General features: G+C 47.6%; 1 long non-coding RNA gene across 1 annotated transcript in view; it reads right to left on the bottom strand.

Annotated features, from left to right (window-relative positions):
• LOC309843797 overlaps positions 1-11,982 on the bottom strand; it is a 63,000-nt gene extending 51,018 nt beyond the window's left edge. Inside the window, exon 1 of the long non-coding RNA XR_014300341.1 lies at positions 11,861-11,982. This is a non-coding gene — a long non-coding RNA (uncharacterized lncRNA). The remainder of the gene's footprint in view (positions 1-11,860) is intronic.
• Positions 11,983-13,330: the final 1,348 nt, after the last annotated feature.

A 13,330-nucleotide genomic window follows, 5' to 3' on the forward strand; every position in this document is an offset into this window, starting at 1 on the left:
AGTGGGCTTCACATATACCTCATCATCACACCGCACACTCCCACCGAACATCTGGGCCGTTTTGACCCTTGTCTGGCTCGCAGCGTGGTGGAATGTAGGAGAAGGCTAAGAAGAAGAGAATGTTGCCAGGGATCTGTCAGTCTCTCTAAGTCTTAGAGATGGAGTTTTTACTTGCACTCTCTGTCCAAATGCAGCCCAGTCAGGCGTTCCCCTGCTGGGGGACTCCCCATTCCACTCCCACTTCCTGCCTGCTCCCTGTGGGCCCGGCACTGTGCTAGCCCTGGGAACAGGGTCACTTCCAGTTCTCAAGGAGCTTAATGGGTCATCATGGCCTAGTCAAACTTGGATTTTGTCCTTTCTCACTGAGCGTCTTTTTTCCTATGAGCCTCAGCACTAGACATCAGGAGAAAGCTAAAACAAGATAGCATGGATGTATCTGTCTTTCTTTGGGGAAAGGCACACTCTTACAGTTCCATCAATACTCTCAAGTTGACTGTAAACATTCATTTGACCAATAAGAAAAGAAAATACGAAAATGACTTCACACATACTCAGTAAGAGCTTATTTGGAGACATCCAGAGCATAAGGTTTCAGCTGCCTGTCCCTGTGGGCAAGTTTTTTCTGGAATGGGATGACAGAGCACGAAGGAGCCCCATCATGTCCTCGGCCATGGGTCCACTCGCCCCTGACCTCCCTGCATCACTTGAGTCTCGGCATTGCTGTTAGCAGTCCTTTGCATTTATTTTGGCCAATTCTGTGCCTAGTTGATGGTCCTTCTGGAAAAAGAGATGGTCTCAACTAGACAGCTCAGAGTCACCATTCATCTAAAACAGATAGTCTTCCACATTTACTGAATAGTAGGGAAGGGAAATCTAAAGATGTTCTTTTTACTTGGTTCTGTCCAGCCAAGGAATTCGGTCATAACACATACACCAAATCCCACTTCAGACCAACTAACAATGTTACAAATAAAAGGTTATATTAATACTTTTATCATAGTTCCAAACATTTGTTTCTCAACGCATTCTCCTACCTTACTTATTAAAGGCAGCAGGGCCTCTCGGCAAATGCTTAAAATTTTTTTAAAGTAAAATTATTTCACTAGTCCAGCATCTCACACAAGGATCTCACATCAGTTGATATTTCACATAGGGGAACCAAAAATCAAGGAAAAGTTAAGCTAAAAATTATGATTCCTTTATCACCAAATAGCAGAAGGAAAGCCCTGATTGATGAGTTGTGTTCTAAAGAGATATATTAATACTTTCAGTTATAATATGTTTCACGATGACAACATTTCCCTTTTTGTTTATCTCACCCAACTGCACAAAACATCACAAGCAATATAAACCCCGTGTTGCTGACCTAGTTTGTGGCGCTCTCCGGAACACTTGGAAGTGTTAAGGTTTTACTGTTACTCGCATACAGACACAATTATGACTGGGGCAGGTAACATCAGCAGGCAAAGCCACAAATCCTAGGAGTGGTTTTTCTAGTTCTGAAACGACTACTTAGCTGCCCATGTCACTATGGTAACACAAAAAAGCAGAGGAGGTGATGTTCAAAGATTAAAACAATTCACTGAAGGAAACTGGCAAAAAGGACCTTCTAGAGGTAAAATGTTATAAACCTGGAATGTTCCAAAAACATAAAAATCTCTTGGTTTTTATTAGGTCAGTCTTAGACCATAATTTTCCTTTGATATTGTCTGTGAGTGCAACTTGGGCAGGAGCCAAGGCTTGTCAGAGCAAAAAAAAAAAAAAAAAAAAAAAAAAAAAAAAAATCAAGGCGTGGGCTGATCATTTGGATGCCTCTTCCTATGAGTGGACATTTTCCTAAGACAGTTTTTATTTTTGCTAAAGAAAATTCATAATATTGAGCAATAATTTATTGTTTCTTTTTAAAAGTTGTATCCAAACTATGTGAGAAAGGAGATGATTCAAGCATACAAAGGTTAAGTTCAAGTACATCTGCTCTCCATCCCCAGATCCTAGGAACACAGCAACATCAAAATGTTGGAGGAAGGGAGAGTAAATATGTAGAGCTTTGGAGTGCATCCAAATTAAGTCGTTACCATCTTTAAACAGGCTATTATAAATGTAAGTTGTTCTATGGAAGCTCAGGGTAACCACAAAGCAAAAACCTATAGTAGACATACAAAAGAGAAAGATTAAGGAGTGTAAGCAGACTACCAAGAGAGTCCTCAAATCAAAAAGGGAGAGAGCAAAGGAAAGGAACAGAGTGGAATTAAAAAGCAGTCAGAAGCCAATTAACAAAATGGCAATAAATACATACCTATCAACAATTACTTTAAATGTAAATGGACTACACGTTCCAATCAAAAGACAGAGTGGCTGAACAGATTTAAAAAAAAAAAAAAAAGAAAGAAAACCAGAGCCATCTCTGTGTGGCCTACAAGAGACTCCCCTAAGATGTAAGGACACACACAGACGAAATGAAGGGAAGGAAAAAAGATATTCTACGCAGATGGAGAGACAGAGAAGGCGGAGCAGCTATATTTACATCAAACAGAACAGACTCAAGCAGACTGTGATATGAGACAAAGAAGGGCACCGCATAATGATAAAGGGGTTAATCCAACAGGAGGATATAACATCCGTAAATATTTATGCACACAGCATAGGAACACCTAACCGTATAAAGCAAATATTAACAAAGCTAAAGGGAGAAACAGCGACACAGGAATCCTCGGGGACTTTAATACCCCACTTTCACCAATGGGTACACCATCCAAACCAAAACTCAGGACGGAAACCTCAGCCTTACACGATACAGAACCAGAAGGACGTCACAGATGCATGGAACACCCCCCCCCCCCAAGACAGCAGCCCATACCTTCTTCTCAAGTACGGTGGAACCTTCTCCAGGAAGGACGTATGTCAGGCCACAAAACAACTCCTAATAAACTTAATAAGACTGAAATCATATCAAGCCTCTTTTCTCACCAGGATGACATAAAACTAGAAATCAACTACAGGAAAACTAGAAAATTCACAAATATGCAGGGATTAAATCACACGCTACTGTACAACCAGGGGATCAACGAAGAAATTTTAAAAAATAAAAATAAAAAAATACCTCAGGACAAATGAAAACAGAGATACAGCTGACCAAAATCTACTTCAAAATCCCTTCAGGGTCTCACCCTCCTCGTTTATGACCTAAGCCTGACTGTGTCCTCAATTCTTCCTTTGCCTACTCAAATATTATTCTACATTGCATAGCTTAACCTGAATTAGATGTCAAGGCAGAAAAAGGAGATGGGCTCTAACATGAACTGTGTTGAATCACTTCAAGGATTTCAGTTGCTGGCCTGCCCCTGATGAGACTAGCCTTTGCACAAAATGTAAGAAATGGAGATTGTTCTGAGAACTTCGACACAATCTGCCTCAGCCTAACCCAGCCAGAAGGTCTGAGAGTTGTGACCACTGTGTCAACACGACTCAGCTGTTTGTTCCAGGAGACCTCTGCCCAAGGAAGCGGAGACTGCTTGCTCCAGAAGTTTCTGCAGATCAATTAACCTGAGATAAAGGGCTGTTCATCTGGGCAAACAGCCAGCCTATCAAACAGCAGCTTACCCATCAAGACCCCCTACCAGATCCTTGCTGTGTTCACCAGCCTTGTACTACCATATGTATCCCACCTTGAAAGACACGTGGTAACCACTGAATCCAGAGCCTACAAATCCAACAACCCCCAAACCCTCCTCTGCGAGCCTGCTACCATCGATCTGCTCTGCTACCACCTTGAGTTACAATGAACTTGGTTTTGCATTAGTCACAGGCAGGCAGATAACATCAGGAATCTGAACAGAGATTTCAGTGCTCTACGGTAGTTAAGTAAATTTGGGAAGTCCTATAGACCAGTTCCACCTTCATGATGATTGCAATCAGATGAGGATAACGTTTCCGAAAATTTTGCATGAAAAAAATAAAATTTTAGGATATAAAGCAAACAAGCAACTTGTGCATAGGAAGCCTTGGATTTTCTGCAAACTTACTAACTCCTCTAAGAACATTTCCCCCCTTAACATCAGCTTTTAAAACATTGATTTGGGCATGAATGATTTAAGAGAAATTAAGGAGTACTAAGTATATGAAGTATAACCGTGAAGCTAATGGTGAGTGACAGGCACTGTACAACCAGGGGATTGGCGAAGTGTCTTCCCCCACATCAGGGCTTCTGTGCTGGACCGGCTGCACTGGGGAGGGGAGTTTCCACATCATGAATCATTTCTGCATGATCAGTGACGAAAACTTTATTAGAATCCACTGGTCTGTGTGGAGGGCATCTACTCCCTTTGTCAGAGTGGGAGGAGTCAGGACACCCTCCTGCCGGGATTCCCAAAGCCACTGGAGCAGGTGCACACAGCCTAGCATGAGCCTCAGTGAGTGCTTGCCAGAGAACAGTTCCTGTTCCTGGTGACGTCACTGAAGGAACCCAGGAAATCCCCAGCTGGTCCCTTCACAGCCCTCTCAGAGGTGGGAGGATACATCAGTTGGGGAGCCTGACTTCCTGGAAAACCCTGCTTTTTTCCCAGATCTGGGAGAAGAAACTAATAAATTATCAGAGAATTCCAGGAGCCAAGGCATTGACTGTGAAGCAGGTGGCCAAGCAAAGAGGGCGATTGGCCTCACAAAATTCAAATTACCAGTGGACATTTTGCCAGCATGCTCCTTGATATGTCCTCATTAAAAATTAATCACCATTAATATTAATTATAGTGATTAAGAGGAAACATCTGAAGACAGACTTGAATCCTTAGAGCTCTAGCTGGGCAGAGCAAGATAACACAGAGCTGTTAAGGGGAAGAAGCTTCATCTTACTTAAAAAAAAAAAAAGTGCAGACAAGCCAAGCCTTACCTAACAACACTTGGGCTAGGGTCTGGGCTCCCAGGACACTGCTCCTCCTGCCCCCCCATCCTTGCCCCATGTGATCTCCCCTATACCACAGCTCGCTTCTCAGATTACATAGCTGTCTCTCTGCAGAGGGAAGTCAGAGGTTTTCATCCCACAATGCCCATCCCACTCCAAGTCTACTGAGTTGAATTTGGATTATGCCAAAGTTTTTTTTTTCTTGCCTACACCCCCATGAACCACTGTTCTTTCTTCTTTTTCCAACTTTATGATAGTGGGAGACAAAGTGTTTGGTAGAAGGTCATTCTGAGGGGGAGCTAAGGATTTCTCACAAGGAATGAATGCCCAAGGCCCCTGCACTGCTGGACAGTGGGGCTTTGAGAAGCCTCGGGGTGGCCTGGCAGAGACCTGGCCTAGGCCAGCTTTAGCCCAAGATGCAGGGAAACTCAGTCAGGAAGCACGTCTTCCCACCCCCACACTGTAGAGCAGCTCAAAGGCAAGGAAAAGTGGTGAAGGGCAGAAAACCCATGCGGTCTGCGAACAACAAAGCTAGCTGCTTGCTTTCATGTGTGTTTTCCTTGTGCCAAATGCCTGGCCCCCAATCCAATATGATCCAAAGGACAAACACACTGAATTGGCTCTTGGAGCGGGCACAGCTTTCTACGGGGTTGTGTGGGGGGGAAGTCCTCAGGCCTGGAATCTAAAAGCAGAACCTGTTGATTATAAACCATATTGCAGGAGAGAAGAGAATGTGGTCAGCCAGGGGCTGGGGGCCCGGAGATGTCAGAACTGTGGGCTTTCTTTTCTACCCAACCCTCCTGTCCTCCTGTAAGGCTTCCCTTGTGTGTGCAGCAGGGGAGGGCGCCTGCAGGCGAGAGAGACCTCCAGCCGGTCCCCGAGGGAGGGAATCATGGGTTCATCGCAGGTCAGCTGTCCCCAAACCGCTCTCTGAAATGGCACTCAGAAAATGCACCGAAGGAAGTCCTTGTTCTGAGAGATCACAAGCGAAGATGATAGAAACTCTGTGTTTGAGGGAATAAAGCGTTAAGGGTCTAGTTGTCACCTGAGTTTCTACTGAGAGCAGGACCTGAGGGTCTTGTGATTAACCAGGGGTGGATTTTCTGGTCAGCAGCACAGACAGGTTCTGAATTCCATCCACTCCCCCCAGGGCTCTGAACCCTGGAGTTGGCCACGGGCTCACAATGCCCCAGAGTCCCCCGCTGCCCCAGGTTAGATGGGTCTCTGGGAAGGCCCCTCACAGATGCGAACAGAGTCCCCAGCCAGCAGTCCGGGGCCGTGGGAGGACTGCAGGGCGTGAGATCGTCTGGGGCCCACGTTGCTTCCCCCAGGGGTTGAGGAGCTCAGGCAGACGAATGAGGGGGGAGGTAACCTGGCAGAGATGCATGGTCACGGTGAAATCTGGTTGCCATGGGGATAGAAGGTTTTCTGTTCAAGCTGAGTAAGAGCAAATTTTCCATTGTGTATATGTAAACATACTGCGGCATCTTTCGCTTTTAAAATTCCTTTTCTTTTTCAAATCGCATCCAGGGTGGGCTCCCACATCCCAAGAAGCATTAGGGAAAGTAATTTTCCAGGGGACAGCTCCTTGGGTGGAATTCGGGGTTCAGCTTTTGTTTAGGCATGAAGGTGGGAAGGAAGGCACGGGGCTCCTTTTCAGGAAGCAGCAAGGTCCGCCTGGGTTCCTAAGGGTTCCCGGGGGCGTTTCCAAGGTTGCATGCGGGAGAGTGGGAGCAGCTCTAGAGATAGGCCAGGGACAGCACTTTCCTCTGCTGCGGTCTTCAGTGAGGAACTTTCATGTTGTTTTCCACCTTCCCTGCTGTTCAGTAAAAGACTCCACAGCCCTGGCTCTCTCCTCTAGTACAACATGCAGGAACAATCTCGTGAGCCGGTCTTAGCCGGGTTAGACCCCTGAAACAAAGTGCCGTCACTGGGTGGCTGACACAACAAACATTACTTCCTCACCCTTCTGGAGGCTGGGGGGTCCAGGATCGAGGTGACAACGGACCTGGCATCTGGTCAGCACCTGCTTCCAGGTGTACAGATGATGGTCTTCTTGGATCCTCACACGGAAGAGAGAGGAAGTTCGTTCTCTGGTCTCACCCGAATAGAGCACTAATGCCATTCAGAAAGGCTCTGTTCTCATGACCTAATTCACTTCCACAGGTCCTACCTCATAATGCCATTACAGTGGGGCTAGGATTTCAACATAGGAATTTGGGGGGACACATTCCATCCATAATAGCCCCTGTGAACTTTTTTCTGGCAGATGGTAAAATACACACAAAATGTATCATTTTCATCATCTTAAATATATAATTCTGTGACATTAAGTACACTCACAAGGTTGTGCAACCTTCACCACTATTTCCACAACTTTTTTGTCATGCCAAACAAAAACCGCCCACGCACCAAACAATGGCTCCCTGTCACCCTATCTCCCCGAGTCCCAGGCAACCACCATTCCAGTTTCTGTCTCTAGGAATTGGCCAACGGGAGGTACTTCAGTAAGTGGACTCTTGCAAGAGTTGTCATTTCACGACTGCCTTGTCTTGTTTAGTAGAATGTCCTCAAGGGTTATGCGCGCTGAAGCCTATACCAACACTCCGGTCCTTTTGAAGGCTGGATAATATTGCTTTTATGTACATACAACATTTTATTTATCCATTCATCTGCTGACAGACACTTGGCTTGTTTTCACCTTGGACTATTGTGAATAATGCTCCTGCAAACACAGGTGTACAGATATCTGCTTGGGTCCCTAGTTTGGGTTTTGTAGGTATCTACCCAGAAGTGGACTTGCGGGAGCCCATGGCAATCCTGTGTTCAAGTTTTTGGAGGAGTGTTGTGCTATTTTCCACAGTGAGCCTTCGTGGACTTAGGATCAGTGGCCTTCCTGGGGCAGCTGAGGATTGTTTTCCAAGGGAGCTTGGCCATGGGCATCACAGTCTTTGCTAATTCTCTCACACTCACTCATCTATGTTTCTCCAAGGCTTTCTGCAAGTCTTCCTTAGTTCAATTCTCTTCTGTTGACTCTTTAGACTTTAATGTGTCTGGGGTGGCAGAATAATGATCTACTGATTGGCTGACAGATTAACAACAAGGTGGGGTGGGGGAAAACCTCATCTTCCTGGTCTTCCAAACCGTCCTGAGCCACCCGGTCAAACCCACAGTACTTGGCTTCCACTGGAGACCTGGGTGGCCCTCGTCAGCCTCCTTGATACACCGTGATTTCCCACCACCTTCACAACATCCTTTCCTTTATCTGGACACCCTCCTTGGCTCTCCACGTCCCTTCACAGACCACCTCCTCCTAAGGACCTCCCCAGCACTACGAGTCTATAGCTTGCTCTAGTGTTTTCCACCATTATTTCCAATGACTTGTCCTCTCAGGGACAGCACAGGTCCCCTCCTGACCCTCACCAGGATCTGGTTCCAGACTAAGCTCCTAGTAGATCTTGGTAAATGAGGGCCTATTGATTTCTGACCCTGGTCAGAGACTTGGCCAAAGAGGCTACTTTGGGTCGCTGAAATAAAGGAAGCTTATGGGTAACAGAAGAGGCCATTTCTAGATGTGGAGGCTGGAAGAGCCCTTTGCTACATTTTGCTTTTTATCTTTTTAACACTTTTGTTGTGAAACAGAACATGCTCAGAGAAGCATATGAAATTTAAGTGAATGGTTTAATCAATAATTATAAAGCAAACATCCTTGCCACCTACCCCTGAGAGGGAGAACACTCAATGGCACCTCAAGGACCCCTTCCACTCTGGAACCCAGGCCAGTTCTGACTCTTCTCCTTCCCCCCAACCCGGGGGCAAACCTATCCTGAATTTATTAATAGCTTTTTTCTTGATTTTTTTTTCATATGTTTACCACTTTCCTACACGGCCCTAAAAAGCAGGATTTAGTTTGAACTGTGCACGAGTGAAATAATGCTGTACACCTTCTTTTAGGATTTGCCTCACTTGACTGTGTTACTTACACCCATGTCCTTACACCAAGCGAGAGTTGGCCCATCTGTACAGACTCTAGCGTCCCAGTGTGCTGCACAGCTCAGCTTATTTAAGGCATATGTGCTATAAATGCTGAGGGACAGTCTGTGATTTCCAGTTCGGGGCTATTAGGATGAAGATACTTATGCTCGTTCTTCTACGTCTCTGAAAGCCTAGCACGTGTATAGGAGCCGGATTGCTAGGTCACTGTGTCCATAGATCTTGACCTCTTACGAGCTGACGAATGACCTGTTTTCCTAGGTGGCTGTATCATCCACATTTTTCCCCCAAGTGACAAAGTGTTTCTGCATCCCAGCTCTGCAACATTCAGCAAATGCTCTGCAAATTCACAGGCAAGGAGGACCTCCTAGACCTCTTCTACTAGAGTTAAAACTGTTCAACAGACATCTTTGAATGTACCAACCTTCAACCTCCAAGGAAGCCCTTGGAGATGTTTCCACAGGAGCCCCTACTCCAGTTCGGGGGTGTTAGGAGAAGGAGAGACATAGTGCATGAGTAAGAATCCCAGGGGTGGGGGAAGCCCCCAGGTGCTTGTTGTACCCCCGGAGCCGTGAACCACAGAGCCCTAGTCAGCTACAGACCCAGCCAGCTGGTGATAAAACATACATTAAAGGCCCTGTGAGTTTCGACAGGGCCCAGGTGTCATCTGCAAGCTCCCTCTTTGCTCCCCACCGAGCTGTGCACCTGCCCTGACCAGGGCTGCCACCAGTGGGCTCCATGCGACCAGGGGAGCCAGGGCGGAAGGTCAAGATCTCACTTGGCCTTACCAGCTGGGAGAGCTCACTTGAGCTCTGCGGCTGGGTCTCACCCCGGGTGTAAAGCAGAGAGACTGCACTATTTTTAAAAAGCACCTCATTATTACCAGTTTCAAGCAATGGAGGTAAGTACAAAGAAGAAAACAAACAAAGGCTTTTGAAAATCTCACCAACCAGAAATAAGTATCACCAAAAAAGTCAGCATCATTCTATGGACGGAAGGATAGGTGGAGGGGTGGGTGGAGGGGTGGACAGGTAGGTACGCACAGGTTTTTTAATTTAATTTTAATTTAATTTAATTTTAGGGAAAAATAATCCTACGGTACATGTTATTTGAAAATCGAAATTTGTTCTCTTTATGAACGCATATTTTTTTCTTTTAAAGATTTATTTATTTGACAGACAGAGATCACAAGTAGGCAGAGAGGCAGGCAGAGAGAGAGATGGGGGGAAGCAGGCTTCCTGCGGAGCAGAGAGCCCGATGCGGGGCTCGATCCCAGGACCCTGAGATCATGACCCAAGCCGAAGGCAGCAGCCCAAACCACTGAGCCACCCAGGCGCCCCATGAACGCATATTTTTGTTGCCTTCTTCCTCTAACAGCAAGAGTAGATAGTCTCAATGCAGAGACCTAGAAATCACAGAACATAAAGAAAAAAAATCATCTGCTTCCCATCACCAGGTCACTATGAACATATCTGCAGATGCGTCTGTACCTATAATGTGATACTCGTTTGTGTGTAACGTCTTCATCAAAAGAGGATAGCAAAAAAAGAAAACAAAAATACCAAAATAAGGCCTCTTGAGAGGGATCCTCCTGTCCATTCAGTACTCAGAGAATAACCAAATCTCACACTTCCCAAGAAGGAGCCGAAAGGACTAAGGGACCAGCCTCATTTGTCAAATAGTAGGTGGCGGATTTTGTTTCTCCCCTTAGCCACAAAGCAGAAGTACACGTGGGAAGCAAAACCAAGCCCAACCTGACCTTCACCATGATAAGCAGTATGGCTCAAACCACAGAAAGACCAAGGGCAGAAATTTCTGAGCAGTAACTGACCCTGTAACTAGAGTTTTACCATCGGGGCAAGAAGCCGCATTAAGGCTCTCACAGCCCAGACCCTGCAGCTCAAAGTGACCGTCTCCGAAGCAAGCCCAGGGACTGTTTTCCCAGGCCAGGGGTGATAGCCCCTTGTATGGTTCCTAAAACGCACAGGACAAAACACAAGTTGAGACAGAGCATCTCGTCTCCATAGCTACAAGGCCTTGAACCAAATGTAAAAGCAAACCACTGGTAATGGAAACAATTGCTATGGTTCTGCCTAACTGCCCCTGGAGCCAACACGCAGCCCAGGAGGCATCTGCTGCTGAGGTCCAGGCTCTTGGGAGAGGTGTTAACAGGAGAGCTGGATCCAGCTTCTTCCCTGTGCTACAGAGAGGTGGGGTCAGGAGGCCCGCTTCTGATTCTCCCAGTGGCCAGTCCCTCACTCCCCACTCATTCTAACCCTCCTTGTCACCCAGGAGCCCTTTGCAACCCCTGCACATGGAGCAGGAGCAGGAGCAGGTGCACCCCTGCACGCCCTCTGTACACCCCCTCTCTAGTATCTGTCTCTCGGGCTCCCATCCTTAGAACTGCCCCACAGCCCAGCCCTGGGTGATCTGATGACCAGCCCTGTTCACACGTACTGTTCTCAGGCAACACAACTGCATTTCAACCGGGCCCTTCTGAAAGCAAGGCTGTCCCCCCAAAATGCAGCCCCCACGAGGGGCTGCATGTCTTAAGCCAGGTTTGTGGGGCGCTGCGTGGGTGCACCGCCTATAAGGACCCTTGGATCATACCATGTGGGGGGCTACCTAGCCCCCCCACACCTGAGACCACCCTGATTTCCAAGGCGTTGGGGACAAGGATAAAAGAGAGGGGGCTCCACACTGCGGGGGTGCAGAGTCAGCTCCCTCTGTTTCGCCCAGCACAGCACCAGCTGGCGAGCACCCCAGATCCTTCTCTATCCCCCATGCCACCTCCTCCTCTCACCTAAAATGGGAGGAGAGAGGGGGAGGAAATGCTGCCTCTTCCTCCTGTGCTGAATTTATCCTAACTGCAGACCGGCTGCAGAGCTAGGGAGAAGATAAACAGAGAAGTCTAGTTATAATCTTTCCAAATCTCCCAGCGTCCTCCAGCCCACTCCGTTTGCTTCCTACCTTGCTGGAGGAGGAAATCTGCTTCCAGGGCTCCATCCTGTCTCTGAGACCATCTCCTGGGCTGGGGAGGTTCTCCTGCTCCTCGTGGGAGCTCCAGACCCCAGCTGAAGCTGTTTCATGTGCTGGGCCTGAGAATCTTGGCAGGTGCTTAGCATTTTCTAACCAGTTCTCACCTTGGCCTTGGCCACCTAGTTAGCTGCTAGTTCACCCTGACCCCCTCCAAGCTTTCTGCAGAGCAATGGGACGTATGGTATTGCCTCACAGCTCCTATGAGGGGGTTGTTGAAATAAATGTCAACAGTCTGGATATCCACCAAGTAGAATGTCAGGTTTGGAACAAAGCCAAGGGTGTATATAGGACAGGAGCGGAACCTCTGAGGATAGGGACATTGTCTCCTTTCATCTTCATTAGAGCCCGTGGAGAATTAAAAAAAAAAAAAAAAAAAAAAGCAGTCAGTAATTTCCCTTCTGGAAATTGGAAGAATCTGCATCGAACTCAGGTGTGTGGCTGTGTATTACCCCCAGGCTTGAGTGAGGAGCCAGAGCTGTGAGGGGGCAGGACTGCGGAGCACTGTGGTGGGTAGGAGGTGGGAGGGAGTCCTGGGCCTGCACAAGCTCAAAGGCAGCTGTTCCAGGCCCTGTGACCAGGTCCAGCCCTAGCGGTCCCTGGAGGGGTTGTGATGCCTCCCTGTCCCCGTGGAGGTGCCCAGTCCCCACAGGACTGGGCTTATGGTGTCGCCTATGGGCCTGGCTGGGCAGACCCTCATGCCTCTACCTTCTTTGGCTCACTCTGCAGACCTTCTAGAATCCTGAGCCACCCCATCGCCATGCAACACACCTGCTTCTGCTTAAATCAGCCAGTTGGTTTCTGCCGTTTATAGGTGGAACTTGGGCTGATTCCCCAGGCCTCTGGGGCTCTGATTCCAGAAACTTCCAACCTGCTTCTTTCCAAATGCTCTCTGCCAGCCCCAGGTTGGAGTAGACCCCTCCTACTAGACTAACCGAGCACAGCACATGGCAAAGGGGAAGGAGAAAAGCCTCCACATGGAGCAGAATGTAATTGACACTCCCACATGCGGAAACCTTGAGCAGACAGAAGCCAGGCTGTGATTGTTAGTCCCCGAAGGCTGTGCCTTCCATGAACATGAGGGCTCTGTATGAGTGCAGCCCCCTGGGGTGCCCAGGATCCCAGCTTCCTGGCAACATCCCGACGTGTCATCATTCCAGGGGTCTGATTAGCTGTAGAACGTGCGAGTTCCTTGTTCCCAGGATTCATCTGAGTTAACTCTGCTGCTAATTGGGTTTGTATCTGGCAGTGGTGACATCGAAAAAAGGTTTTGTAGTCAATTATGTTCTCCTGGAACGCACGGGCAGGGGTTGTCCTGTCAGCACTGAGGTGGTCTCTACCTTAATGAGCTGGCCCAGACAAAGGCACCAGAGGACATTATTGTCCCTGAGCACCTGTCTTCAG

Source organism: Mustela nivalis, assembly GCF_964662115.1.
Source record: "Mustela nivalis genome assembly, chromosome: 11".
Classification (NCBI taxonomy): Eukaryota; Metazoa; Chordata; class Mammalia; order Carnivora; family Mustelidae; genus Mustela; species Mustela nivalis.